The sequence below is a fragment of the Odocoileus virginianus genome, chromosome 13, assembly GCF_023699985.2.
Source record: "Odocoileus virginianus isolate 20LAN1187 ecotype Illinois chromosome 13, Ovbor_1.2, whole genome shotgun sequence".
NCBI classification, from domain to species: Eukaryota; Metazoa; Chordata; class Mammalia; order Artiodactyla; family Cervidae; genus Odocoileus; species Odocoileus virginianus.
Genome location: NC_069686.1, coordinates 2,794,785 through 2,809,897, shown reverse-complemented (window position 1 = coordinate 2,809,897; position 15,113 = coordinate 2,794,785). Strand labels below are relative to the sequence as shown.

At 36.0% G+C, this 15,113-nt stretch overlaps 1 protein-coding gene across 3 annotated transcripts in view; it reads left to right on the top strand.

The window, feature by feature from the left end:
• Window positions 1-15,113, top strand: part of GULP1 (GULP PTB domain containing engulfment adaptor 1) — a 313,204-nt gene that overhangs the window by 112,932 nt on the left and 185,159 nt on the right. For all 3 annotated transcript variants that reach the window (XM_070475889.1, XM_070475888.1, XM_070475891.1), the window contains exon 2: window positions 989-1,114. The gene's annotated coding sequence lies outside the window, so the exon portion shown is untranslated. The remainder of the gene's footprint in view (window positions 1-988; window positions 1,115-15,113) is intronic.

The following is a 15,113-nucleotide window of genomic DNA, read 5'->3' as shown; positions in this document are numbered from 1 at the left end:
ACTTATGTTAGAAAATGAAAAAGAATATGGTGAACAAATAGATAAACAGGCTTCTAAAGAAAATTTTAGCTAAGTTAGAATCATTTCACAATATTCAGATGGCTCAGATACAAAGAGGCAGAAATAAAGTATTTGAGAGCCGTCTTTAGTGTATAATTTGAAAAAGTCAAAAATATAGGTCTGGCTTTACCAGTGGTCTGTACTGGAGCTGTGGAGGGAGGCTGAACAAAAGAGTTAGATGTGTTTTTGTACTTGTGCCCCCCTCCTCCTCAAAAAAGAACACTGTTTTTGCTGTTTTGGCAGGAAGAAATACTATACTATAAATTTTTTTTTCTGCTATTTGAATTTATGTCAGAGGTCAATTTGAAATGATGGAATTAAGGGAAGGCATAATTTATGCTGTTGCATCTGGAAGGACTTTTCCTTTTTGTCTGTCGGAATAAAAATGTAAAAATCTTAACGAGCTGTTTTATGTCTGTTCTAGTTATAGCATGAGAATAAATGGAAGGGTAAGCTCCCCAAATGCTTCTCTGTAGCAGTCGAAGTGAAATGAAAGTTAAAATAGATTAGTACTTTCTACAATTTTCTTTCACCTTCTTAATCAGGGACAGAGTATGCGCTTGGTTAGTCTCATTAGCTAATAAGTGGAGGCGACAGCTGGGCCAAGTTGTCATACAGCCTGAGGGAGAGAGGGGGTATACTGTCAACCAACCATCACTGTTTAATAGTAACATATCCATGAGTTAAAACATTTAACTCATTATCTAGCAGTCTTACTCTTTGCCCTTTTCTAGCAATCTGTTACTCTGCTTTTCCAAAAAAAAATTACATGCTTTACCATGGTTTTCCTATTATTGGGTACTTTCTTGAACTTTCACAAGAAATGTAATTAGAATTTTAGAACAAGCATTATAATATCTAAATTATAATACACATAAAGGTAATTATTGATTACCTCTATTGAGTCCAATTTTAATTTTATTTTTAGTTATATGTGATCCCGTCTGGTATACACAATAGAAAAGAAGCCGAAGGAGAATTTGGATGGCAGCTGTGTAATTGAAAGTCAAGTGTCTGCGTATTCTTTCAACTATATTTGAACATACCTACCCAGGTAAGAATAAGTGATTGCTCATTTCTATACTTAACACAATTTTGAAAAATGGTTTGAAACTATAAAAGATGTCTTTATTTTGTACAGATTATTTAAAAAGATAGTCTTATTGAGCAAAATGGTAAAATACATAAAAACAAAATAAAATTGAAATCATGAATGTATGTTCTCTAAAGATAACTTCTTTTATTATTTTGTTCTATATCACTTGTTTTTTGTTTTGTTGATTTTTCTCTTTAAACAGTGTTGGACTAATTAGTATATGTATTTTTTGTTGAATTTCTTTATTGTTTTTGTAACAGGTCTATTTCGTTCTATTTGAGAATATGAATTAATGTTCATATTTTCCATTGTATCTGTTAAATATAAACGTACATGGTTTAAAATGTTTTTAGATTGGGCTTATTATTCAGAGAATATCTTTGTAGATAAATTGATGTAAATAGTGCTCATTTTGCATGAGTAGAGTTACTAAAATTAGCATCACTGGTTCAAAGGCTATAATATTTTAAAAGCTCTTTATTCATATTGCTGAAATTACCTCCAGACGGTGATAATGAGTTGTAGTTTTCATTAGTCATTTTTGAAAATATTTGTTGACCCACTGATTTAGAGTTTTCCATTCAAACAGTTTCCCTAACAAACCTAGTTTGTGTTGAATTAAAAATTAATTAAAAATTAATTAATTAAATTAATTAATTAAAAATTCAAAATTGAATTAAAAATTCAAAAAGCTAAGTTAGGATTCTAAATTTTGGTTGTGAGCTGTAGCATCCTCTACTCACATGTTTTCAGCCAGTTTGTCTCTTACACAACTAAGCCTAGAAAGAAAGTGAATATTATATGTGCACAATCCTTTCACACTGTCTAAAAGTACATTATTTATAGATGACAGTGAAGTATACATTTATTTGATTAATATCTGCTGAAAACATTATTTCACTCAGCTCAAGCACTGTGATTATTTGATTACTGATTGTATGATGGTGGTGATAATGGATATTAGGGGCAGGAAAACATAAAAATAGTTGCTAGTTGCTTCCTTCTTATAATTTTCAATAAAACATGATGAAATAAGAAACATATTCCAGTACTTTAGGCACAGATAGGATGTATTAAATGCCAAGAAAGAAGTAAAAGGCAAGGATGATTGCTGATAATGATACTTTCAGCTTGGGAACCGAACCCTTCACAATTGAGAGACCAGTTGAGTTGCGCTTTTTATTGGAGGTAGGATTTGACAGGTAAACATTTAAATAGAGGGTCAATTGGTGCATAGATATGGAGCTGAGAAAGCCTGGGGGTATTCAGAGACTTGGAAAAGAGAGTAGATATAGCAAAGTGATGAGAATTGGATTCCTGCACTTTGGCATTTATATTTCATCATTATATGAGGGACAGTTATGGGGGAATAAGATGGTCTGTGCTTTATTCTAAGAAGATTAATCTGGAAGTGATATGTCTGTTAGACTAATGGAGAGCAAATTCAAAGGGAGGGAGAATAATTTGTAGGCTTTTCTGTTCTATTTTCATCAACATCTGTTTAAACACTTGTTATTTGCCAGGCACTATGGTAGGGACTGTAGGAAAAAAAGATGAAGAAGAAATAATCCTCACTTTTGAGGCACTTATAGTTACACATGCATAGTAAAAAAAAAAAAAAAATGGAATACATCATGACAGAGTAACAACTGAATCATACTCAAGATAAGACTGATTGGTAACTAGTTATATTGAGATGTAGAATACCAGGTTATCAACTAATACTGTTTTTCCAAAGACATAAAATCTTATTAAGGTTATACATAGAAGCAGTGTTTCTAGACTTTGCAAGAATTCAAACAAGAATCAGTGAAACTTTACCTGTGGTGAAAATAGTGTAAATGAAAAATAAGGCAGTGGTAGATGTGCTGGAAGGTTAGGGAGAGAGCTTTTTATCTTAGGAAAGAGGGGCAGGTTGGCATTAACAGATATGAGGGGGGAACAGCAAAACTGGGATTTTAATGTGGGTAAAATAATAGGTTTGGTGTTGCCGTGCTCTCGTGTTTTTTGCTCATATCTTTGCTAAGGCACTTAGCATTTTAAAATTTCATTGCAATTCCTTATGTAATTAATTGAGGATTCATTTATTCACTATGAAAAGTGATGTGAGTTTCTTTAAAGTTACAAGTATGATAAGAGTGAAAATAAGTTACACCAAATAAAACATAAGACCTGATTTGATTCATAGCCATTGTGTGTATATATATATACATATTTACTATATATATATAACTTAGTGTTTCTAGCAGTCTCAAAAGTGGATGTATGTTCATGCCCTAAGGGCTTAAGTAAATTTGTTATAGAAGTCTTAGTGTAATGGACAGGAAAATTATCCTTACCACTTAGAGGTGCCTTAAATTTTGCATTGTTGAAAGGAAAGGGAACTTTGCTAATACGGAGTTATAAATAGATAAGTTTGTAGAAGTTAAGAATTCAACTTCACCAGGAAGTCTTTCCTGGTTTTTGGATCTGAGACCAGATCTTGTGCCACTGATGAACCTTAACACCACTTATTAAACATTCCTCAGTTGCACCATGCATTGTGGTTTTGTCTATCATTTCCTGAGACTAAGATTCTTGAGAATTGAGTCATCATTTCATTTATCATTCCAGATATAAATTCACTCTAAATAAAACTCACCAAAATGTTGGTTTTATAGATACTCTGTAAATATTTCTTAGATGCAAAATTGAATCCATTTCCATGATTTGTCTTCATCATTCCTGCCCCAGCTTGGATATTTTTGTGACCGCCATGTTAGTTTTCTATCTCTATGGTAAATCACTTTAAAACTTAGCAGCTTAAAACAGCGCTTATGTATTATCTCACAGTTTCCTGTGGACTACAAATCTGGGCGCAGCTTAGCTGGTGCTTCTGGCTCTCGGTCCCCTGCAGGAATAGTCATTTCAAAGCTCAGCTGGGGCTGAAGCGTCCACTCCAGACTCAGCCATGGAAGGCCTCTCTCAATAGGGTTGCCTCCATGAAATTAAAGCTAGCTTTCTCTGGGGCAAGCAATCCAAGAGAGACAGCAAAAGTGAGCATCCGTGATGGAAACCGCGTTCCTCTATAACCAAATCTAGGAAGTGTCATCCCATTTGTGGTAGTTTAATGATCACCTCTAAAAAGATAGCTCAAGTCCTAACCTGTGTTACTTGTGAATGAGACAGTATTTGGAAACAGAATAAAGGCTTATAAAGATAAATGGAATTAAATAAAGGATCTTGAGTGGGAACATCCTGGATTAACTAATGGGCTTTAAATTTCATAACATGTATCCTTATGAGGTATACATAGAGCAGAAAGAAGGTTCTGTGAAGTCAGAGGCAAGGACTGGTATGATGCAACCACAAGTCAAGGGTTGCCTGACACTACTAGCAGCTGAAGAGGCAAGAATAAAATCTCCCTTAGACCCTTCAGAAGAAGTGTAGTCTTTCTGACACCTCGATTTCCAACTCTTGTCCTTCAAAACTATGAATGAATGAATTTCTGTTGTTTTCAGTCCCCCAGTTTGTGGTGGTTTGTTATGGAAGCTGTGGGAAACTAATATACCACCCTTTTCTGTAGTCTTCTATATTTTAGAAATGCATCATAGATCTAGCCCACATTCACTGGTAGGGGGTCACAAAAGGGCATGAATAGCAGGAGGCAGAAGCCATCTGAGTCTTGCTATTCTATTAGATTTCCGAATCCCTCCATTTGCTTGATATTTGATATCTGTATACCCAGACCATTAGAGTCATTATCTCACATTCTTAAAAACCATGATCTTTCTTTTTGTATTTCCCAACTCTTTGATTAGAATTGTTATTCATTTGGATAGCCAGATTGGAAAACTTAATTTGAATTTCTGCTTTTTTCTTAATACTCATAACCTTTAATCTATTAACTGGTCTTTTTCATTCTATTCCTTAAATTTTTATCATCTATCCCATTATTATGTCTTTCTAAAGTAGCAGTAAGTGCTACTAAGTGCTCTGTCTGTTTCTGAGCATTTCCCCTTCAGACCTTTTCCTGCAAAGTGACTTTTGAAAATTCAAGTGGAATTACATAATTTCCTTATGTGAACTGGCTCTTGACTTCCTAAATCCAAAGTGTATCTTTAATCATTCCTTAATATAGGTCTAGAAAATTGTATAAAGCTTTCCAGATATATTATGTTCTTTCATTTTTGCTTGCCTCTCTCTGGGATTCTCTTTTTCCAGTAATCAGATAGGTGTGTGTTTGTTTTTTGTACCCAGAGCACCCCGCAGAATGCCTAATACAATGGCAAGCACAGAATAAGTTTTCATCTCTTGTAAATTAATGTTAAAGATGAAAGATGAAGAGATGAGGCTTGAAACAGCAATAAAATGACTAAACTTACCTTTAAGATGGAAACACATGTAAGAGAAAGGAAAACTATGGACTAATTAATGATGGAGCAAGACTGGACAGTTTAAGGGTAGAATAAACACAAAGGCATGTTCAGTGTAAATGTGTGAAAAAAAGAGAGTTTTAGTTTTGAGACCCTATATAAAGTTTAGATTTGAATGTGGCTGTAATGTGGTTTTAAGAGTATTAAAAGGTTCATCTTCACAGAGTTTATGCTATATTAGATAGGAAGTGTAAGGAAGATGATGCAGATAATAAGAAGTAGAAGAAACAGATGACAAAAATGCAATGCAACGTTAAGAAAGCAGCAGAAATTTTTTTTTTTGCTCCCTTCCATTGTATAATAATAAGTAAGACTAATACTTACTTATTAATACTTATGTCTTAAAGCAGAGATGTTACTTTGCCAACAAATCTGTCTAGTCAAAGCTTTGGTTTTTCCAGTAGTCATGTATAGATGTGAGAGTTGAACTATAAAGAAAGCTGAGCACTGAAGAATTGATGCTTTTGAACTGTAATGTTGGAGAAAACTCTTGGAAGTCCCTTGGACAGCAAGGAAATCCAAGCAGTCAATCCTAAGTGAAACCAGTCCTGAATATTCATTGGAAGGACTGATGCTGAAGCTGAAACTCCAATACTTTGGCCACCTAATGTGAAGAACTAACTCGTTTGAAAAGACCCTGATGCTGGGAATGATTGAAGGCAGGAGAAGAAGGGGACGACAGAGGATGAGATGGTTGGATGGCATCACCGACTCAATGGACATGAGTTTGAGTAAGCTCCAGGATGGTGATGGACAGGGAGGCCTGGCGTGCTGCAGTCCATGGGGTCGCAAAGAGTTGAACGCGACTGAGCGACTGAACTGAACTGAACTGAAGTAAAACTAATAGTCTCTTGTCTGAAGAATGTCTCTGGGGAAATCCCTCAGTGGAGAGCATATTCAAATCGTATTCAGCAGATGTGTTATGCTTAATCAGCATTTAAATACCAAAGGAAATCATCTTTAAGCTGTTTGCAGAAACTGCAGAAAGCCATTTTACTTTAACTGACCTTTGATGGTACTTTAAAAATTTACATTTAGTACGTCTATATGTGTAAACCATACTTCCATTCTAATAATTAATGATATTCAAATTAATCATTACCTGTCTAATATTAACATTAGTTTTCAAAGGGAAAATGCTTTGTATATTTATGTAATATGTAATTGTAACGAATGGTTTATTCATGAATAAGTTGCTATTTGAATGAAACAGTGAAAACAGGGAAAGTGGCTTTTTACCAAATATGTTCGTCTCTGTGTTACAGAGTGGTGATCTTATGGGCGTTTAGCTTAAACTAGTTATGTGATGAGGGTATTATATAGTCTATCAAAGCCTTAACTGTTTAGAGATAACATTCTCTTTTCTTTTGACCTCTGAAGGTTCCCCAAGAGCTAACATCCTTTACAAAATGATTTACCTTGTTTTTAGAGCATAATCTACATTGATGAAATTTAGCTTAGCAAAACGATTCTTTTAAAAAGGATATTTTTTACATATGAAGACAGAAATAAATGATTAAGAATGATTTACATAGTTATGTGCAATGAATGAAGAGATGGAAGTGGCTATCTCAGAGAAGGAAATTGTTAAATGATGAGTTTTGAATTGCATAGTTCATCAGTTCAGTGGCCTGACAGTCTAAACTGTAAGCATTTTGATCAAATGACTACCTGTAATGGTCAACATCTCTTTATATAAGCAGTCTGTTCTATGTATTAATATTAATCACATCTACAGTTGACGAGTCTCTATAAATTACAGTTCTTATTTTGCACATAACAGAAAGGAGTTCTATGTACTTTAAGCAAAAATGTATTTTGTTGAAAGGATATGAGTTAGCTCATGGAATCAGAGGGTAATCAGAAAAACAGTTCTCAGGAAAGACAGGAGCCAGAGCATTTCCAGGGATCTAGAGAGCAGGAAGTGGAAAGAGACTGAAAAGTCCTGCCATGGAACTAAATCTGGACCAGTAATGTGGTTTAATGCTATTCTTCCCACATTCACAAAGCCAGTGTGCATGGCTGGGTTTCAATCATTTGCCCTCTGCCAGGAACCGTGGCACTTGATTAACAATTCTCCTGAGACTGCTAGCATGTGGAGAGGGTAGGTTCCCAAAAAGAGTTTCAGAGTTTTAGGACTAAGATGGGGACTAGGGCAGGCAAAAACAATTGATGTTTCTAAAGCTTTTCTTCAGAACTGTCATTCGGAAAGTATCAAACTCTAACAACAAAAAACTTGGAGAATAAAGATTTTGCCAGTAAAATTAGCATAGATTAAATAGTAATGTTGCTCAGGTTTTAATAGATATCTACTCTTAGGAAAATTTTCTTTGTTCTTTCTTTTATACATATGTCTATTGTCTGTCACGTGCCAAGTGCTGTCCTAAGCAGTGAACATAAAGCTATAAACAATAGAATTCATTTTTGCTTTGTATAGTCTTAGTGAAAACTGAAATATATATAACAATTAATATATTTGCAGGAAGTCTAGAACCAGAAGTGTAGTAGTTTCCTAGAGCTGCAGTAAGAAAGAGCTACAAACTGAGTGGCTTTAAAAAACAAAAATTCTAGAGGCTAGAAGTTTGAAATCTGGGTGTCAGCAGGCTCCTGTGTCCTCCAGAGAGTCTAAGGGAGCATCATGCTGTGTTCCTTCCAGCTTCTGGTGGCTGACGGTCTTTCTCGGCCTGTGGCAGCCTACCTCCCCCTCTGGCTCCATCTCACATGGCTTTCTCCCCTGTGTCTCTGGGTGTGTCCTCTCCTCTTCTTATGAAAATACCCGTCATTGGATTTAGGGTCTATCCTAAATCCAGAATGATTTCACCTCGAGATCTTGAACTAATTACATCTGTAAAGACACTGTTTGAAAATAAGGTCACATGCTGAGGTTCTGAATGAACATGAATTTGGGGGAGATGGTGTTTATCCCACTATAGGGAGGGCACATGATACACTTGGTGTTCTTTGTAGGGTCCCAGGGCCTATTTTGGGGTATGCTGGTGAATCCCACTTGAAGGAGATGCCTGAGAGTGAACGCTCAGCAGAAGGAAAGGAATGTACAACGGACCCTCCCAGGGCTTGTGAGGAGGCATGGTTCATTGGAAGAAATGAAAGTATCAGTAGTTCAGTTCAGCTGAAGCAAGGAGTACACAGGCCTGGTAAGAGGGGGAGAGGAGAGAGGACAGAGAAGCGGTTAAATGGACCAGATGATAAGGGAACATGTAAGGGCTTTGACGTCGTCCTGATATGGTAGGTGCCTTTGAGGGAGCAGTGGCAGTGTGTTAGTCACTCAAGTCCTGTCTGATTCTTTGTGACCCCGTAGACTGTAGTTATAAAATGAAAAAAAAAAAAGAGAGAGTGAAAGAGTGAAACTAGGACACACAGCTGTATCTACAGTAAGATCGAAGCACCATATCTGGCAACCTTCAACCTTTAATATTAAACACTAAAAGTAAAGGCACTTAAATGTTAGCAGTGGTGACTTTAATTTTACTCTTTCTAACATTTTTAAAGTACAGTGGGTCCAAAGAGCATATACTACTTTTATAATGGTGGGGACAAAAGCATTTTTTTGGTAAATTTTAGCACATTAAATAAACCTGATATAAGATTTACATAGCGTAGTGTTTTTAAAAATAAGTAATTGATTTCAAGGATTGGGTATCTTTTGACTTAGGAGGGAAAAGAGTTGTAAGTGAATAATTATACCACCTGAAGAAGGTATTTCATAAAATATCCTGAAATATGTATGGAGATACTGATTGCACATCCTCAGTTGGATTAAGTAGCCATTGGCTAAATCAAGAAAAAAAACATCTACTTTTGGACATAAGATAGGAAATACATTTGGACTGAAAGCATTTTTCTCTTGATTTTGAAAACCATGTCAGTGAGTGAGCAATTTAATAAAACATAGAAATTGATCCTTTTATGTAAGTTATCATAGCTAATGCCAGGTTACCTTATGTAAGGTGATTAGGCATAACATTCCTGTGAAGATTTTACTAATTTTTCTAAGACTAAAGTGTACTTAGATTTTTGGAATGCAAAATTAGAGCTTTAATGTTAAATCTACTTTACATATCCAAGGGTCATGCTGTGAGAACAGAACACATTTGCATGTTCTTCTGTGTTTTCTACCCAGTTTCAGAATATTAAACAACTATTCCATTAACATAAACTGGATGATGTGATGGAACAATTAGAACTCTCACATCATCTTTAGACTATTTTTCTCGAGGTTACCAAGAGATACCGTAGCTTAATTAATGTCTCATAATAATGTTTATAAAATGTTTATCAAAGAAAATCATTTGATTAATACTTCTGTGGAGGGTTTTTTTTTTTTCCTGAAGTATTGATAATTGCTTAAATAGCATTGTTTGATTCATCAATAAAGTTGTTTGCTAATCCTGACCTGAGATGATGTATAAATATTATACTATTTAAGTATAGTTCAGAGTTCAAACATTTTACTTGCTAATGACTATAAAGTAAGCAGACCTTCTTTCTTAAAAATAGTCAGCTGTGGTACATATATACCATGGAATATTACTCAGCCATTAAAAAGAATTCATTTGAATCAGTTCTAATGAGATGGATGAAACTGGAGCCCATTATACAGAGTGAAGTAAGCCAAAAAGATAAAGACCATTACAGTATACTAACACATATATATGGAATTTAGAAAGATGGTAATGGTAACCCTATATGCAAAACAGAAAAAGAGACATGGATGTATAGAACAGACTTTTGGACTCTGTGGGAGAAGGCGAGGGTGGGATGTTTCAACAGAATAGCATCGAAACGTATACATTATCCAGGGTGAAACAGATCACCAGCCCAGGTTGAATGCATGAGACAAGTGCTCTGGCTTGGTGCACTGGGAAGACTCAGAGGGATCGGGTGGAGAGGGAGGTGGGAGGGGGGATCGGGATGGGGAATACATGTAAATCCATGGCTAATTCATGTCAATGTATGACAAAAACCACTACAATATTGTAAAGTAATTAGCCTCCAACTAATAAAAATAAAAAAAAAATAGTCTTGAATATATTCTAGTAAAATATATACTGGAAATAAATTTCTTGGTTAATTATTTATAAGAAAATATAGATACCAATAATTATAATAGAAAAGTAAACATTTCAGTAGAAGGACTGCGTGCATGCTAAGTCACTTCAGTCATATCCGACTCTTTGCAACCCTACGGACTGTAGCCCATCAGGCTCCTCTGTCCATGAGAGTCTCCAGGCAAGAATGCTGGAGAGGGTAGCCATTCCCTTCTCCAGGGGATCTTCCCGACCCAGGGATTGAACCTGGGTCTCCTGCATTGTTGGCAGATTCTTTACCAGCTGAGCCAACAGAACCCTACTTTCAGTGGAAAGCTTGACTTTTTTTAATAATTTGTTTTTAATCAGAGGACAGTCGCTTTACAATATCGTGTTAGTCTCTGCCATACATCAACGTGAATCAGCCACAGGTACACACATGTCCCCTCCTTCTGGGACCTCCCTTCCACTTCTCAGCCCACCCCGCCCCTGTAGGGCGTCACAGAGCACCAGGCTTGAGCTCGCTGCGTCGAACAGTGAATTCCCACTGGCCGTCTACTCTACACGTGGAAATGTGCATGCTTCAGTGTTACTCGCCCCCTTGGTCCCTCCCTCTCCTTCCCACACTGTGTCCACAAGTCTGTCCTCTATGTCTGTGCCTCCATTGCTGGACTTTTTCAAGCAAGTTTATATCTCTTGTATCAGTTAGCCCATCCCCACTTGCCATATGTAAAATTTAACTTAATTAGGACTGTTATGGCATCACCGCCTCAATGGACATGAGTTTGAGCAAACTTCGGGAGACAGTGAAGGACCTGGAAGTCTGGCATGCTGCAGTCCATGGAGTCACAAAGAGTTGGACACAACTCAGTGACTGAACAACAGCAGCAGGACTATGAACCTGAAAGTCTGCCTGCTTGGAGTTTATAGGCTTCCCTCCACTCCCATTCTTGTTTTCTAAACTTCTGAGAATTAAAAATCAGTCCTAGTAGCATTAATAATATTAGTGACAATGTCCAGCATGTACGTGTTGTTTTTAGCTGTTTGTATAACGGAACCTGTCTAATCCTTATATTTTGAAGTAAGGGACTCAGTTACAGATGAAAAAGCTTAAGCAGAAAGCGGTAAAGTAAATTTGCCCAAGATCAAATGGTAGAGAGGGGATTAGAACCCAGGTAGACTGTTTTATCCACCATACTCTGCTTCATGAAGAAGATATAGATTAATATGCAAGAATTTTAATCCAAAAATATCAAACACCTCATCAGTATTCCCTGTCATCTTCTTGTGGAGAGATCTGACATACAGCTCTGTGATAGCTGGGCTACATATTTCTTATTTCCCCACATTTTTGTACCACTCATCCTCCTCATATTTCATTTATTTCAGATCCCTTGACTGTTCTCCTACTGCATATTCAGTTTTATAGTTTTATTTACATGTTTTCTAGTATACAGAAAGATTCCAAGGTAAACCTCTTATTTTGTTTGCTTAGAAAAGATGAGAATATCATTTTGAGAAAGTAAAACATTAGTTCTGTGTCCTAAAGATAACACTAATACAAGCAGCAATAGTAAGTTTCCAGGGTAGTGAGAATATTAAAAGAGTTTTTGATATCCCCTTTCATAATTTAAACTTACACTTGATATTAAATTTTATTGTGAGAAGAAAATTACACATTTTCTATTCCTTGTGATAAACCAAGCACACACAGCAATACTCCTGTTATAACCTCAAATCCCCGGATAGACCAGAAAATAAATATATATAATTCAATTTAGAACTGTACTGGAATATAAGTCAGAGAACCTTCAATAGACCAAAAAATATGAAAAATCCATAAAAGGATGCACTGTCAGATTTAAAAGGGAAGTCACAACTACAGATAGTCCCTGGGGAGGGCAGTTTGAGGGAGGGGCTATACAGTATATGCACAGCTAAGTCCCTCACTATTCACCTGAAACTGTCACAATGTTGTTTAATGGCTATTATTGTTCAGTCACATCCGACTCTGTCACCCCATGGGCTGTAGCTTCTCTGTTCATTGGATTTCCCAGCAAGAACCCTGGAGTGGGCTGCCATTTCCTTCTCCAGGGGCTCTTCCCGCCCAGGGATAGAACCCCCGTCTCCTACGTCTCATGCACTGGCAGGCCGGTTCTTTGCCTCTGAGTCATCAGGGAAGCCCTACCCCAGTACAAAATAAAAAAACAATTTTTTAAAAAGAAAACAAACCACAGGCCTTGGGTAGGACACTTAACCAAAGGTGCGTGTTGCATTAAGAATGCACCATTCTCAGAAGTGGCAGGTTCTAGCTTCCTGGAGAAGCCTTGAGCTGGGGATGAGTAATTACATACTTAGCTATGATGCAGAAGAGCTTTGTCAAGTATTCAAACTCATAAAAGAAAGACCCAGTTATCTTCTGTGGTCTGGATACTGAAGATATGTGCTTGGATTAGAGAAAAACAGTTACGTGTTCTGGTCTTAGCAACCATGAGGAGAATCAGAGAACTCTCTCCTCTCACTCTCATTGAAGACAGATTACAGTACTGAGATAACAAGAGATAGATAAAGTAAGCAGAGTGCAGTTAACATGTAACAGCAGGAGGATGGGGGGTATTCCTTGAATAGCAGAGAGTAAAGCAAAAAACTGAATTAAAAACTTGATCATATTCCTTTACCATTTCAACTTGTAGTTTGTATGTATGCCCAGCCGTGTCCAATGGACTGTAACCCATCAAGCTCCTGTGTCCATGGAATTTTCCAGGCAAGAATACTGGAGTGAGTTGCCATTTCCTTCTCCAGGGGATCTTCCTGACCCAGGAATTGAACCTGCATCTCTTGTGTCTCCTCCATTGGCAAGCAGATTGTTTGCCACTGTGCCACCTGGGAATCCCCTGCTGTTCAATTTGTTATGCTTTAACAATTCAAGGCATAAATGAGAAACAATTCAACCTAAAATTTCACTGTATATTTGAAATGTTAGGGATAGTGTTAAAAATTAGGAATGAATATAGAGGACCAAGGTTATTTTATCATTTCAAATTAAAACAAATTGTTTTTTGAGAATGCTACCTTTTTGTTGTTTTAATGTAATTCTTTCCAAAATTAAAGCATGATACATAATTTTTACATTAAAACACCATCAAATATTTCAGCGTTAAAACCATAAAAAATATTGCAGTGTTCAATGATGTCATCAAAGTTTTAGTAAATTATTTTCTGATAATTGTACCTCAACAGCAGGGAGAAAACTTTTTTGCCTCTGTAGAGTCTGAGTTGTTTAGTTTTTGTATAGAGTTTGGGCTGTTTTTTCTCACCGTTTATTCACACTCTCAGGGACAATTTAAATAATGATGAAAAAAATAAACTCTTATGAAATACTTTATTGAAGTATTGGAATACAAAAAAGTAGAGAGTACACTTCTCCATCCCAACTCTCACTTAGGAATTAAATTGAACCCAGTTTAAAAAGTAGCAAATGGCACTCTAGTTTGTCAGGCTTTTATAATGACAGGTTATTTATTCTAGAAATAGAAAGCTGTGTGTCTGTCTGTGTGGTAGGGCATAAGGAATGCTTTTTCTGTCTGTCTTCTGAGCTATGGAAGTTTCCAAATAATAACAAAATATTTTCATTGTCTTTATTCCAAAGTTACACTGTAGATTTTTAGCTTTTTAGCTGGCTTGTTTCTTTCCATTTCCAAACCTAGATATAAGGTTATTTAGCTTTTTTAACCTATTATTCCCAAGCCTAACAGATTTCCAGTCATAGTCTTAATATTTCACTGCAAACAAACCCATTAAATTAGTGCTGAAAAGGTGTTGGATTTTTTTTTTTTTCTTCTATCCCTGATATTTACAATGCTAGTGAAACTTGAAATTTTCTGGAGTCCTTTGTTTTTTGCAACTTGCAAAATTGCTAAGTTACTGTTTTTGGTTGTACAGAATCAAGCATTTCAGTAACTAGTCAGTATGATTTGGTATAATGCATGAATATAGACAATAATGTATATTATTTAGCATATATTTTTAAGAGCCCACTCCTTTGCAGCCCCCCTTCCGTCTTCCCACTGGTAACCACTAGCTTATTCTCTTTATCTGTGAGTCTGCATCTGTTTTGTTATATTCACTACTTTATTTTATTTTTTAGCTTAGACATGTAAATGTATCATGTATCATACAATACTTGTCTTTCTCTTTCTGACTTATTTCACTGGGCATAATTCCTTCCAAGTCCATCCATATTGCTGCAAATGGCAAAAATTTTATGCTTTTTATGGCTGAGTAGTGTTCCATTGTGTGTGTGTGTGTGTGTGTATACCACATCTTCTTTATCCATTTATCTTTTGATGGAAGCTTAGATTGCTTGTATTAATATTTCTTGGCCATTGTAAATAATGCTGCTATGAATATTGGATACAATTTGAAGTCTCTCTGAGAGGTTAATCATGGATCATATCTTAAACATAATCTTTCTATATCTATAAGTTTTATAGA